General features: G+C 49.9%; 1 protein-coding gene across 8 annotated transcripts in view; it reads left to right on the top strand.

The window, feature by feature from the left end:
• The window catches only part of PTPRE (protein tyrosine phosphatase receptor type E), a 151,928-nt gene that overhangs the window by 60,136 nt on the left and 79,605 nt on the right, over positions 1 to 12,187 (top strand). The window lies entirely within an intron of this gene.

Genomic DNA, 12,187 nt, shown 5'->3' with positions numbered 1-12,187 from the left:
TTGTGGGGTTAGAAACCAGCTTTTGAGTCCATTGGAATGAAATAAATAGCTCCCTTTGGGCAGGGCAGGGGAGAACCTGAACCTGGCCACTGTCCCAAGCTGCCGTCCGCAGGTGGTGGGCTTGCCGTGGGGCAGGAGCCCAGGAGATGCCTGCTGGCTGAACACGGGGACATGGGGAAGCCCCGCTGCCCTCAGCCTGCAGTCCCTTCTTAGGTTCACTGTGATGTGTCAGTGAGCTCGTGCCGAGTCAGAGGTTAATAAGATCATTGTAACTAACACTGTCACATAATTAAGGCAGTTGTTTTCGTTTAAAGAAGTCGTTCAACTGTATAGCAATGTATGTGCCGTTACTGTAATGGGGATCCAAAGGTGTTCTCTTCTCTAGCAACAATCTCTGATTCTTCATTTTAAAAAAAGGCACGCCGGGGGCACCTGGGTGGTAGTTGGGTGTCTGACTCTTGGCTCAGGTCATGATCTCATGAGACATGAGACTGAGCCCTATGTTGGGCTTCTCGCTCAGCATGGAGTCCGCTGGGGAATCTCTTTTCCTGTCGCCCCCGCCCCTCCCCCCACTCATGCGCATGTGTGCTCTCTCTCAGATAAATAAATAAGTAAAACAGTAAGAAAAAAGCCATTCTATGTTAATATCTGAACTTAAAGAGAGAGTCAACTTTTTGCTCTTTCACTGGATTAAGTGGGACCTTTTTGGCATGACCAACCACCATTCTCATGGTTTTCTGTTGTTTCTCGTTTCTCCTTTTTTGTAATATGTAAATATGGACTTGGGAGGGGACACCATGATTTCTATCAACCATCAAACATGACCAAAGTTCCCTCAACTAGTGGACGCTTGCAACTCTGCGGGTCTCAGTTGCGTAGTATTTAAATAAAGCGATGGGATGTCAGAATTAAGAATTCATGCAAGACACGCAATTAAGGTTTAAATATCTTTTCCAGGCTCTTTGAGGTCTTATATTGTTATACCAAAGGGTATCCACCAGTAAGTAAAATTAAATGATCCTGTAACTTGACTATTTCACTTTGGCTCATGGAAATACCAAAGGAATAAAAGGCAACGAAATTAAAGTGCTGATGTTAACAGTGAATTTAATTTTAAAATTAGCTTAGAACATTCCGTCACTAGCTGTCTCCTCCTTAATGATCCGTCTTTCCTCCTTTGTCAGTTTCAACATGTGTGATTTTTCTCTTCGAAGTCATTTCTCTTCTTGGCTGTTGATTCCAGTGGCCACCATGGCACGAAAAGAGAAGAATCTAAAGGTTTTTTCAATGTTTGGCAAGGCAAAGAGCAAACTGCTCGGAATGTGCTTTCTGGCCACCTTAGCTAGGGCTGAATTTCTGCAGGTGAAATAGAGCATTCTTGTGCTGGTTTCCAAGTCTGCAGAAAGAAAACGAGAAGCTTCACGAATGATGTGCAAAGCACGGAAGACTTGAAAACACTCTCAAATATTTGATCCTTCTTTCTTGCTTTTGCCCTGTTCTTGGGTTTTAATTAGCATCGGTGGATCCTCTGGGTTTCCCATTCGAGCAAAATGTGTTTCTCCCGACAGCGAAGGAGTTCTTCTCCTGTAACTGACTTTGGAAGGCGATCGTAAGTTGGAAGAACGCCTCTGGACCTGGGTGACAAACGGATTAATCCCTCCTTTATTTCCACTTCCATTTTCCCCCCAGGAAAGTTTCCACATTCTTCCAAGAAGGACCTCCTCCAAGAGTCTACTAGGTAACCGTTTGTCATATAGCAAAGCCATGGATATTAAGCGGTCACAGTTTCCACTTAGAGGAAATAGGAACACAGCTTTTCTATATAAGCTCCCGGCTCGCCCCGGACCTGCAGACCCAGCTCGGAGCTGGAATTCTTCGAGAAATCCTTTTCCAGCTACAGGAAAACATGGGTTCTCTCAGGCCACGATGGCTTCCCGGGGTCGTCCCAGCAGGAGAAGAGGTAAGGGAAGCTCGAAGGGGAAACTTCTCACTTTGTATTTAGGTCGTGGTTGTTTGCGATATAATTTCTAAGGCATTTAAAAATTCAGTTCAAGGAAGCAGTCATTAAATGAGCATTTGGCAAGCGCCTCAGTGAACTCTGTCCAGCCCTGTGCAGGAAATCTGGGATTTAGGCTTCAGGAAACTGTTTAGTGCATGGCAGCCTGGCCAGGCGGTGGCCAGGGACGGTGGACAGAAGCCGCCTCGGGGCTGGAGGGTTGTCTGACTGCCAGGAATCCAAGGTGAGGTCCACCTTTTAGGAAAAACAGTTATTGTTGACTGGATGACACATCACGATCCCACCCATTGAAAGTTGGACATTTCCTATTTTTATAATCAAACCCTCTTCACTTTCCTTATCAGCTGGATTTGTGAAGCGGCATTTCAGTTAAAAGGGATGCGGTGAGAATCTGGCAATACCTGGTCTGCAGGACTGTGAACTGGTCTAGGAGCTGTGGTTCAGGTTCATGGTGGGGACCGACCTTCTGTGTGTGGTTTCTGTTGCAGGAACAGACAGTGTCCGTGCCCCGTGCCTGACCAGTGACATCGTTCAGACAGGGTTGGGGGAGAGGGAGGAAGATGAGAAATGTAGAAATCCCTTTAGGTGTATGACTTACAGAGAGATTTCTCAGATGCCCAGGGCACTGGAGTCAGGAATGAGGGCTGCTACCCACTGGAAGAAACATAGACCCAGCCCCATTTGATGTGGGAACCATCCCCCACACCACCGCCTACAGTCCTGTTGACAGGGGGATGTCCCCATGTGAATCAGGACAGTGAGCCACAGGAGGAGAAATCCTCCTGTTCAAAGATTGCCCATTCATGGGGCACCTGGGTGGCTCAGTGTGTTAAGCCTTTGCCTTTGGCTCAGGTCCTGATCCCAGGGTCCTGGGATCAAACCCCACGTCGGGCTCTCTGCTCAGTGGGGAGACTCCTTCCCTCTCTCTCTCTGCCTGCCTCTCTGTCTGCTTGTGATCTCTGTCTGTCAAATAAATAAAGAAAAATCTTTAAAAAAAAAGATTGCCCATTTGACGTGACCTTTTTTTTAAGATTTTATTTATTTATCGAGAGAGAAAGAGATAGCTAGAGAGAGCACAAGTAGGGAGGGGGGGAAGCAGACTCCCCGCTGAGCAGGGAGCCCGGTGTGGGGCTCAATCCGAGGACCCTGGGATCATGATCTGAGCTGAAGGCAGAAGCTTAACTGACTGAGCCACTCAGGGTCCCCCGAGGTGACTTTTTTGAACAGCTTAGTATGATAGAGTTTGGCATAAAATATTTAAAATGTTGGAAGATAGACGATCTCTATGGAGTTGCTGATCAAAACTATGTCTCTGAGTAGCTTTTCTTCTTGTTTAGAATGGAAATGAGCATAAGCGACAAGCCAAACAAATTGGATTTGAGTTATTTTAGGGAGGGGGCCGACTGGATTCTAACAACTTGGAAAAAATATGTTGATGGTGTTTAACTGATTTCAAATAACCCTAGTAAGATTGGTGTGCTATCTGAAATGACACAGATTTTGTGTTCGAGTGCTGTCTATAAAAATGTGCTTAAAACCTCCATGGCACCACGTTGCTGCTGAGAAAGGGATCTTCTCAAAAACGTCATGTTGGTGGAAATTATTATTCACAAAAACAGGACCTGATCTATTTCCTGTTTTGCCAGATAACTTAAATGCCTTATGCTGAAAACATAAATTGCGTTTATAATCCCGCACACATGCGTGTAGAGCACTTTACAGTTTACAAGTCGTGCTCAAGGTCACTGTTTCGCTCAGACCTCCGAGATTGCCGGGGGCAGCTGGGTGTTCGTCCTCAACTCCACCTTGAAGCTGAGAAGACAGAGACCCCGGCGGGCTGGGAGAAGGGAGGTGGGCAGACGGTGGCGCGGGGCTCATCAGCCTCCAGGGGAGCCTCAGCTGTGCACGGGTCCCCCTCAAAGCTCAAAGCCAGGCCCCTCTCACTAGCACCACCCACAAGGAGGAAGCCGACCCGCCGAAAAGAAAACGTTTTCCATTATGAATACTGTCATTTTGCGGTTATGCAAGTATTAGAGAACAGTTATGAATAAGGACATAGCCCGTGGATTCGGCAAACAGGTTGCTGGCAGATAATTATATTTTGGAACAACTTTATGATCGGTTGAGTTGATCTTGGCCAGAGTTCCAAATGTTTCCGCACGTTATCTGCTGACCAAATCGAGTTTTCTAATCTCTCTTCACACACTTGCCAGGCTTCCTTTCGGCACAGCGCGGGGTTGGTCCATTCCCTCGGCCAGCATTTACCGGGTGTCCCCTGTGGGCTCATAATTGTGCAAAGTCTTGAAAAATGAAGTGGTAAGTCCTAGTTCTGACTCCAGGAAATATCGCCTGTAGGACCTGTGCTTGAGTCCTTTCGGTAGCAAGTGTAATTGTGTATTTTGCACGGGAGGCTAGGAAAAGATTAGATGCACACAGAGTATAGTTCCAGAAAGCTGAATGACTTTGATGCGTCCCTTTGTGCCCTGAGTCATACCTTCTTTGTCTCAAAAATAAAGGGCTGGGTGAGAATTTTTTAAAGGCCCCTTGTAGACATAAAATTGATGTTCTTGGGGGATGTCTGTCTGGATTCTGAGTTAATACGGAAATCGCCCTAACGTCGCCACTGCTGTGAATCAGCCAAGTCTGCGCCAGATACATCCATTGCTTTTCCTGCTGGGAGGAAGTCTGCACCTCAAGGTGTAAATGTTTTATAATCTTCACCAGAAAAGAAAGCAGCAAAGGATCGTTCCACTCCTCCTGCCACCAGAGGAATAAGGAACCTAGAAAGGAGGGTTTTATGAATGGGGAAAACATTTTTGAAAAGCAGTCTTCTTTCTGTGGTGTTGCTGACAGGCAGGAAGTAAAAACTGGGCATTCCTGGGCTTCGATTTTAAAACCTCTGCAGAAGCAGTAGGTGGTAACATAAAGGCACCTTCTCCCCACTGTTCTGAGATGCATTCTGGCAAGTGGTTCTGGGGCTGTTGATGCTCTGCTCCACCTGGAGAAGGGACTCACCGGGAGGGTGGATTGCTGGATCTTGTAGGAAACCATGGAAACCCCCGATGCCAGGTTGCTTCCTTCTCCTGCGAGTCATCTGCAGAAGGCAGGCTGGAAAGTGCCGGTCGCAGAGACGGAGTCAGGGTGCTGCATGTAGCAGTGTGCGCGAGATCCCACTCAGAGCCATCACTGTTTCCAAGTCCTGTTTCTGGCTTCCTTCCAACCTGAAGTCAACACCGACATTCTGTTGTGCTGTTTCCTGTTGTGGGTGGATTTATTTAATTTTTAATGAGTGATTCACAGCCCATGGCTGTGTGTTTTCCTCCTGCTGAGAATGAAGACCTATTTCTTTTAAAAATCACTTTTGCTGTAATCTAGGTAAGGTGGTGCTCAGCATGTCTGAGACAAGGGGACACGGCGCTGTGCTGTAGGGAAGGCGTTTCGCCTCTCCCCGGGGCTCTGATGGAATAAAGTGATGAGGTCATCCCATGCCAGAGGGGGTTCTCGGTTAGAGGACGTCAGACCTCACGAAACATCCCCAAACCCTCCTTTCTATAAAAATGTTTTTAAACGCTGTGCAGCTGTTTTGAACATTTTTTTTTTCATGTTGCTACAAATCCATTCCACTTGGAAAGCCACGTGGTCAGTCTCCCTCCCAGAGAGCCCAGGAACATAATCAGTTTCCACTCAGTCAAGCTTCCTCTCTGTCCGCCTGTTTACTCCAAGTGGCTCTGTCCACCCAGCTGGGCTCACGTACCCTTTTGCTCCATAACCTTAATGGAAAATAGCGCCAGGGGTTGTCTCGGTGGCCAGGGCTGTGGAGCTCCTCCCTCAGGGTCGCTCCTGGCCTCAGCAGCTCAGCCCTGTGCCTGCAGGTGGATGGCGCGTGCGGCCGTCTGGACGAGCGTGTGCCCCACACCCAGCCCCCAGGGCCCCAGCATGGGTTTCCTGTGCGAAGTCAGAAGTCCAAATACCGCTCCAATATTCAAGGGCCTCACCGGAAACCTTAATACTGCATCCGAACTACAAATACCACTTCAAGAATCCAAGTACCAGCCAGTTATCCAAAGACGTCTTCTAGAAATCTGGGCATCATGTCAGAAAGCTACGAATTCAACCAGAATCCCAAATGCCTGTTCGGAAGCCCGAGGAGCTTGTCTGGACATCTGTCATATCCTGGGACACGGAGAGTCTTCATTTGTCACTAGAATGTGTTGACCCCTTTCTGAAATTCATTTGAAAGGTAAAAAGAAAAAAAGTAACTTTTATTTCAACTGGTCTATCGTGCATTTTATGGAAATTTCTCAGTTGTGTAAGTCAGTGTCCCTGGGAAACCTGAACCACTTTGGAACTGGCCCCAGTCACAGCGTGTCGCAGGCCCTGCGGGGGTCTCAGCAGACGCTGGAGGAAACTGTTCCTTGACGTTTCTGATCCCGATTCCGGGAAAGACAGAGAACTGGTGTCAGTGGGGGCTCAGCAATCCCAGTGGGAAGTTTCCTAAACCCACGGGAAAGGGTTCTCTCGGAGGATATGATTAAAAGAGAATTAAATCCTCATCTTGGGAAATGAAAAGTCAAGTTAAGAGAACTGCGTGATGAAGCCCCCAGTTCGCCCGTGGAAAACGCATAGTTCCTCGAACTCCTGTTTTCTACTCTCTGTAATTTGCAGACGCGGTCTGATGTCACTAGTGCCTGGTTGGATCCTTTGCAAAGGGAGAGAGAGCAGTGGATTTGGCTGCGTGCCGGCTGGTGACCTGTGGGTGGGGCCCAGCAGCTCGGGGACTGCGGTGTCCTAACGTGGCTCCCCAGGCGTTGCCCAGCACCCAGCAAACCCCTGACTCCACGGATGCTGGTGAAGGAGAGGATGAGCGAGGTCGGGCAGAGGATGTGGGGCACAGCAGGCAGTCAGCGGAAAAGAAAATGCCAGCTTTGCACCCTGCACAGCGCCTGGGGGGCACTTAGCGTGCACGCGGCCAGCTGCATAAGGTGCTCGATTGCTTGTTCAAAAAGCAGGACAAAAAGCTTTTTCCTTTCTTCCGTGGTCTCTCTCTGGACTTGTCACGCTGTTGTTTCTTTCTTTCTTCTTCTTTTTTTTTTAATCTTCTATTTAATGTCATGCTCAGTGGGGCACAGACATACTTTAGGCCGTATAGACCCTCCCTGAAGCCTGAGACTGTGCCCCTGCCCCTTGGTGACTACTTCGGGGCTAGGAAGCAGACAGTCAGGAGCCTGTCCTGGAGGGGTGGCAGAGGCTGGGCCAGGTGTGACAAAGGCTCCAAGCCCTTGGCTGGGCCACCATTGTCCCATCAGACTGCACTAAGTAGAAGCTCAGAGAGAAAGTTAGTGCAAAGTAGGTGTGAAACCCCATGCTCCGCGCCCTTCTGAGTAGCGGGCTCTTGGGGACGGCTCTGGTGTCACACCCCCGAAGCAGGCCAGCCACAGAAATGATGGTCAGAGCACTGGAACGTTCACCCGTGGATTTCGTAATAAGGGGCTTCTGTTCCCAACTAGCACTTCAATTCTCTGATCCGTCCTTCGATTCTGGGAAGGTGTGTCCTGCCCACCTGCGGCCAACACTCCTCTCTGACTCCCAGTCCCACTTCACAGCTTCCTGCCACCCTCTTGACGTTGTCATCCAGCACCTCCTACTCCTCGGAAGGGGGCACTGATGTACTCGGGCCCCTGCTGGAAAGTAGGCACGGAAGGGAGCGCGTAATAAGCATTAATAATACTTGTGCCACTTTCTGGAGCAGGTGGCCCCCACCCCCAGCATAGAGCACAGAGCAGGGGTTGCCATGGCGTGGCTGTGGCAGCCGGGGGACGGCGTTCAAACACCAGCTTGTCCTTAGTGGACTGCCTGACAGCAAAACAGTCAAGTGCCTTTTCTGGCCTCCATGGGAAGGGCTTCAGTGGGTGCCCAAAGCCCTGAGTTCTCGGGGCCGGTGGATTGGAACAGCGGCACCCAGTGACCCGGCCAGGGCCCCGTGGACGGTCTGGATCCTGCAGGTGGGTTTGGAGCTGGGCAGCCCCAAGGGTTTCTGGGGTTCCATAAATAACGTCGTGCAGTAGATTGTCACAAACACCTACGTGAAAGCCTGGTTCTCCTGGGATGCTGTAGGGTTTGGCCGGTCCTTCTGGATGTTGTAATAGGACGACTAAAGGAGGCATTGCTTGGGGCTATCTCGAGGCTGCTGATTGTTGGAAAGAACTGTCATGTCAGGAGCCTCGTCCTTCCTATGAGCCCCATGGAGCATTTCTCCCCATGTTTGTGTTTGTGCTACACACACACTCACACTGGAAGAAAAAAAAAACCCAGACCACCTTGAACTAAATGGCCTTGACCTCTATTTCTCAAATGTGTGTTAGCATGAAGTTGGGGGCTTTCTTGGAGAGTTCGGCGAGCGGTCTTCTCCCCCTGCACCTACCTTAGCTGACAGCCCTGGCATTAAAAAGGTCTCGTTTCTCTGGGCAGATTCATGTCATGCACTTCTTGTTGCCAGGAATCAGTGCAACCGGCTTCTCATTTCAAGATGATGTAAATTCTTGTGTGTTATTCCCGGTGCAAACGTGGAACCATGAATGATGTCTAATTATTTCGAAGGGAGAGAGCCTGTCCAAGAAGGACATGACATTCCAGAAGCTTCCGTTGCTCAGCAACGTGTCATTTTACCTTCGTGTCCCCAAAGGCAGGTAAACGGACCAAAGCCGATTTGATATTGGTAGTATATAAAGGGAAACTTGCCCTGTTCGAATCAGGGCTTCTGCCGCAGAAAGGCACCGAGGCAGAGCGGATCTGGACAGGCCAGCGGGCTGAGAGCAGCACACGGTGCGCACCACGTGAGGGCAGAGGGCTCGGTGGCGACCCTTCCTCCTGCACCACACTGACTGAGGAGTAAAGCATAGCAGATTGCTCAGGATTCTAACTGTACGAGCTCCAGCTTAACAATCTCCTTCATGGGGTTCCTGGGTGGCTCAGTGGGTTAAACATCTGCTCAGGTTATGATCCTGGGGTCCTGAGATCGAGCCCCACGTTGGGCTTCTGGCTCAGCAGGGAGCCTGCTTCTCCCTCTGCCTGCTGCTCCCTTGCTTGTGCTCTCTATCTCAAAATAAATAAGTATAATCTTAAAAAAAAAAAAAAAAAAAAAAAGGAATTTCCTTTAGAAGCTTTCCTCCTGAGGCCACCCTGTTTTTTTAGGTGTGGCCCCACAGTGTGGAACCCCGGCCCGTGCATTCCCGTCCGTCCAGTCCCCCCGCCCCCTGCCCCCGGGATCCCAGCTTCCACTCCACGCCTCATTGCACGTGAGCGGCTCAGCTCACGAAGTCTCTGCTTTCCTTGGGAAGGAGGATGCGGAGAGCCGCTGGGACAGCTCGGCCCACAGCCCCCCCCAGCTCTGACCTCACACAGACCGTCCGCGGCGTCCTGGCTGGGGAGGGGCAGGGGTTACTGTAAAAGGAACGACCCTCTTTCTTCACGGAGTGGGTGTTGCGAGAAGCGCGTCTATTCATTGTTGTAGCCTAGGCTTAAGGCCCCGTGACATTCTTTCCTATGTGGGGAGAGTTTTCTTTCTGTTCCTAAAACAACAAACCTTCTCAGCTTCAAGCCTGGCCAATCTTAATAGAGTCATGGCAAAAAAAAAAAAAAAAAAAAAAAAGAGAGAGAGAGAGAGAAAGAAAGAAAATAAGAGAAAAGGTAAAGCAAAGCAAAAACCAACCAAACAAATCAAGGGCATTGGTGGGGAGGGGGGATGTCATGGGGAGAAGATACCTAAACGCCCAAATAACCTGACTCAAATTCGGGTTAACCTTGTGATTTGGGGCCAAATTTAGATTTGACATTTTCCTTGAAGTTTGGCTTTAGTTAATTACCGGCTTTTCCAAACAGCAGCCTCTGAAGTCCAATCCAAATTATTTCTCCCTTTTGATTAATATCCAAGCCAACTCTTCAGACCATTTATTGTAAAAGCCGAGGACGGCCAACTGCTGGCCCAGTGTCGCAGAGGGTAAAGCCCTGAAATCCACAGGCTCCAAAGGGAGGTGTCCACCTGCCACCTTCAGGGCCGTGCCTCCCGTCCCTACTCTGCTGTGGGGCTGTCAAGGGATCAATCCCTTCTCCCAGCCTGAGCTCCAGGTGAGAGCCTCAGGGCACCAGCACCCACGAGTTCAGGGGGAGTTCAGCATGTGAATAGAACCTCCCTTGTTTGGTGGAAACCAGACCTCACAGTTAGAAACCTCGGGAATTCACGGCCACACAGCGTTATATGTTTGTGTGCATATACGTGTGTGTGCTAGTTACAAGGAAAACCCATGTGGGAGCTGCACGCATCGCTGAACTCAACCCTCGCTTCAAAAATGAACATGGCAGAGGTCCAGTAAACGTGACCTCCCAACCAGGAAACATTTATTTTTGGTGATTCCGAGTTATATTACTTTTGATTTCTTAGAAGCTCTTCTGGGGTCATTGGAAACAGTAAGGAATTCCTCCAGCAGTTAATCAAAGGGACTGATCATCAAGGTAGCATGAGAGGTTTCTGCTGCTTCTTTTTCATCTCGCCGCCCCGGTCGAGGCTGGGTGGTGTGCAGGACACTGCTGGCTGTCCCCATTCATCCCACCGCGAGATGAAGCGAGCCGCTCCGCTAAGTTTTACGTAGCCAGGTGTTTGTTTTCCAGAAAAACCTGTGCCGTGTGAAACAAATGATTTGATTTAAGTGTGTGGTATGACTGCGGTGGGAAGCAGTTGAGCGCACAGCCGCGATGCTGCAGCATCTCCATGGCAACGGGTGGAAATAATGGCCCCCTTCGGGAATAGGAGAGATCTCAATCGTGTTGCAGGCGCGTTGCACTGACTGTCTGCAGGAGAGATGGTTTGCAATGATTGTCGCAGAAATTCCTTATCAACAGAAAAATGAATGAGAAGCGGCGTTTTCAGAAAATCAATGGATTTACTGACAACTAACGTGATCCTCTAAGTCACCAAGGACAGCGAGGCAGAGATCTGTGAAGCCGATGATTCTGGGCCCAACACTGTCCCGGTAGCTGATCAAGGCCTGGTCACCGTCCCTGCCACACAGAACTCATCTCCAGGACTGTTGCCGATTTTTTCCTTATTGGAGGCAGACACAATTGGGCATTAATTGGAGCAGAGTATATAACTCCCTAGCACAGTCCTTGCCCACAGCAAGTACTCAGTAAACAGTGCTGGAAATCAAATTCCCGGGACCGAGTGAACATCTGTGCCTGGGGATGGGCAGAGGAATTGTCGTCGTATGAATAAAATAAAGTTAGACATTGCAGCAGACCCCTGTCCCACGTCGTGGGCTGCTTCGATGCACCCGTGTGAGCATCCGTCTGCAAGACTAGACTAAGCATTACAGCTGTCTGTGCCCGTGTGATGCTGACACGAGACACACACACACACACACACACACACACACACACACACACCACCGGGAAGGGCACTCTCTTTAGGAAGCCGCCGCTTTCCCAGGGATGTGGCTCAACCTGCAGACTGTGAAATCAAGAAACTTCCACAATGTCACAGGGGAAGGAGAACTCGGTCAGAACAGGCCAGTGGCAGGAGTTTCGGTTTTTCGGCTAACACACGAGAGAGTCGTGTTGTGGGTACGTTTCCCTTTTTATTTTAGGAAGTGCCGTGGAGGAAAGCAGAGATATTTTTGGTATGAGAAGTTGACTCTGCAAAGCTGCACCATTGCCTGAAATAGACTTGCTCTTCGGGCCGAGCGAGAACTCCAGGGTGCAGGAACGTTACCTTCTCACCCTCTTTGGGAGAAAAGCACTCATAGCACATGTGCCCACGGGCGTCTCACTTCCGTGTGTGCACGTCGGTTGAGTTGTGAAGTGCATCTGAAAGAGCTTTGAGTTCTCGTTCTGCCTTGGAGGAGCCCGTTTGAAAGTGTAGCATCAGCAGTAACTTGGGAGAAAGAAACGTGCAGCGTGGGGGCTGGGGACTGGGGCTGCGCGGTCCGCTCCTCCCGGGGGCCTGCGGGCCGTGGATGCTCTCCCGGCCTCCGCCCTGCGAGCTCAGCGCACCCCTGCGGGCTCTGCTTCCCTGGCCCGCACCGCCGCCCGCCACGGCTCCACACTCCTGGAAGCCAGCCCGGGTCGTATGCCGCTTTTCTTACTGATTTACTGTAAGCTGGATAAAACAAACAAAAA

The sequence above is a fragment of the Mustela lutreola genome, chromosome 4 (genome assembly GCF_030435805.1).
Source record: "Mustela lutreola isolate mMusLut2 chromosome 4, mMusLut2.pri, whole genome shotgun sequence".
Classification (NCBI taxonomy): domain Eukaryota; kingdom Metazoa; phylum Chordata; class Mammalia; order Carnivora; family Mustelidae; genus Mustela; species Mustela lutreola.
This window is presented reverse-complemented; position numbering and strand designations above follow the sequence as displayed.